This window comes from Vitis riparia, unplaced genomic scaffold, assembly GCF_004353265.1.
Source record: "Vitis riparia cultivar Riparia Gloire de Montpellier isolate 1030 unplaced genomic scaffold, EGFV_Vit.rip_1.0 scaffold600_pilon_pilon, whole genome shotgun sequence".
NCBI lineage: Eukaryota > Viridiplantae > Streptophyta > Magnoliopsida > Vitales > Vitaceae > Vitis > Vitis riparia.
In genome coordinates, this window is record NW_023269708.1 from 60,001 (window position 1) to 63,149 (window position 3,149).

Below are 3,149 nucleotides of genomic sequence, written 5' to 3' on the forward strand. Positions count from 1 at the left end.
TTCAAACTTTTGTGATCAAAAAACACCTCAAATTCTTCACCATATAAGTAATGTCTCCATATCTTTAAAGCACATACTATGGCTGCGAGTCCAAGATCATTTGTGGGATAGTTCTGCTCATGGTTCTTCAATTGCCTAGAAGCATAAGCAACCACTCTTCCTCTTTGCATCAAAACACATCCCAAGCCATTTGTTGAAGCATCACAATAAACTCTATATCTTTTGCCACTAATAGGAGTAATTAGCACTGGCGCTGTTGTTAGTCTCCTTTTTAGCTCTTGAAAGGATTCTTCACACTTGTCATTCCAATCAAAGTTCACTCCTTTGTGCGTCAGTCGAGAAAAGTTTTTAACAAACCTTCCCTGCTAATCCAAGAAAACTACGTACTTCAAAAACATTCTTGGGTCTTTCCCACTTTGTCACAACTTCCACTTTTGTTGGATCCACTTAGATACCCTTGTGAGAAACCATGTGGCAAAAATTGAATTTCTTGCAACCAAAAGTCACATTTCTCCAATTTGGCATATAACTGGTGTTCTCTAAGTGTTTGAAGTGCCATATGCATATGATGATCGTGCTCTTCTTAGCTCTTAGAATATATCAAAATATCATCCATAAATACCATCACAAAATGATCCAAGTAAGGCCGATAAATATGATTCATCATGTCCATGAATACAGCTGGAGCATTGGTTAACCCAAATGGCATGACCACAAATTCATAATGCCCATACCTTGTACGAAATGCAGTCTTTGGAATATTTTGATTCTCGTGTCCTGAATTGATGAGAACTGGATCTTAAATCAATCTTTGAAAAATTGCAAGCCCCACATAACTGGTCAAATAAGTCATCAATTCGAGGTAATGGATATTTGTTTTTCACTGTTATTTTGTTCAATTTTCTGTAATCCACACATAACCGCAAGGATCCATCCTTCTTCACAAAAAATACTGGAGCACCCCAAGGTGAGTTACTAGGCCAATTAACCCTTTGCTTTGCAACTCTTTCAACTGAATGTTCAATTCTTTAAGTTCAACTGGAGCCATTCTATATGGAGCTATTGATATTGGATTTATACCTAGATACAATTCTATAGAAAAATCCATCTCTTTATGAGGAGGCAAAAATGGAAATTCTTTTGGAAAAACATCAGCAAATTCACAAACCATTGGAATGCAATATATAGTTGTCTTCTTTTTCCCTTCTCCCTACACATTAAAAAGAAAATAGTGTCCACCATCCTTTCTTGACCACTTGTCACCTAGGTTTTGAATTAATGGAATAAATGTAAGCCTTCTGTCACCATAAAAACTCAAATATGAACCAAAAGAGGTTTGGAATGTTACTTCCTTCAAATAAAAATCTAATAACAGCATGATGCCGGTCCAGCCAATTCATCCCCACAATTACTTCAAAGGATAAAATATCAAGAATAACCAGATCTATTGTAACTTCAAGACCCCTAATATAAAGTACACAAGCATGACACACCCACTTGGTTTCCACACCCATAGGAGTCTCATTACATAATGAACAATGAAGGGGAACAAATTCTATGTCTACCATGGAGGCAAATGATGCAGAAATAAAAGAGTGGGTAGCTCCTGGATCAAATCAAACATTTGCCCAAGTGCTAAAACATAAGATCATACCTTCCACTAAGGCATTTGACTCCGCATTTTGTGACCCCAATGCATAAAATCTCCCTTGTTGTCCTTGCTTTGGCTTCAGTCCAGGCTTCCCTTGTCTAAAGTTTCCTTTCCCTTGAGGTTGCGTTCGTCTACTGAAACTGCCATTGAGATGGCTAGTATGCAGGACATTGAAATTTTCGGCACTCCCTCCTAAGATGTCCTACCTCACCACATTCATAACATCTCCTTAGTCCCTTTGCCATATCTGTAGTCCCACTATACTGCTATTGTTTCTGGGTTGTTGTTGGGGATGAGTCACTTTCTAGCGCTTGAAATCTTGTTCCGATTTTTCTATAACCAGAGCCCTTGCCACAACCTCACTGTAAGTACGAAGCATGAAGGGGGCCACTTGTGCTCTAATATGTTCAATCTCAACCCCTCTTGGAATTGTTCAGCTCGCATTTGTTCATCTGCAACCAGATTCGGAGCATATCTAGATAGTTGTGTAAACTTTGCTGCATATTCAATCACTGTCATATTCCTTTGAGACAAGCGTATAAATTCAACTCTTTTTTGTCTTCTAACGACCTCTGGAAAGTAATTAGACAAAAGCAGCTCCTCAATTTGCATCCAAACCATCGTAGTTACATCTTGAGTAGTCTTGATCATATCCCACCAGTTGTCTACTTCATCCCTCAACATGAACAAAGCTAAAGAAACTCTCCTTTCCTCAAGCACTGCAATTACATCCAGTATTTTCTTTATTTCTTTCATCCAATTCTTAGCTTCAAGAAAATTAGGGCCACCTCGAAAGATTGGAAGATTCAATGCTTTAAATTCCCGAATCAAGCTCACATTCTGGCATTCTAAACCAGCAGTTGGATATATTGCAGCTCTTCCCTTAGTTACATTACCATGAGATAGTGGAGATGATCTAGTTGTTCGTCTAGGCCTTGTTGTTAATCGATTCCTTGCTCTAGGTATACAATGATTAGATTATCAACACAACACATTATAAGGGTTATTCATTATATCAAAAGCATCCTTACATAATACAATTAAACCATTGATGTCACATACAATCATTTTGAAAACAAACATAATACCAACAATAACATAGTAACGGATTCTCAATGATCAGAAATTCTCACAAGCAACATGATCATAGCTATCACAGTTAGGCATACTCACACCAATAGAACCAAAAATGTCATAAACACAAACCTAACATTCATCATTTAACCTTTCACGTTAATATCAATATATCATGCATAGTAAAAGAGTGTAACAATAATAATGACTCAAGTGCACCTATTGGGCTCCCCACCTATGGTCCACAATAGGCATTTAATCCCTTATGCTCAGATACCAAGCTGTCCCACACCGATTTTTTTTTATTTTTTATTTTTTCAAACTAAACAATTGATACTCAAATACAGTATAAGTGCTCTCAAAGAGTGCATCTTGTATTAAACTTCGTAACTATTAGTTAACAAAATATGTTTCGTTTCTCAAA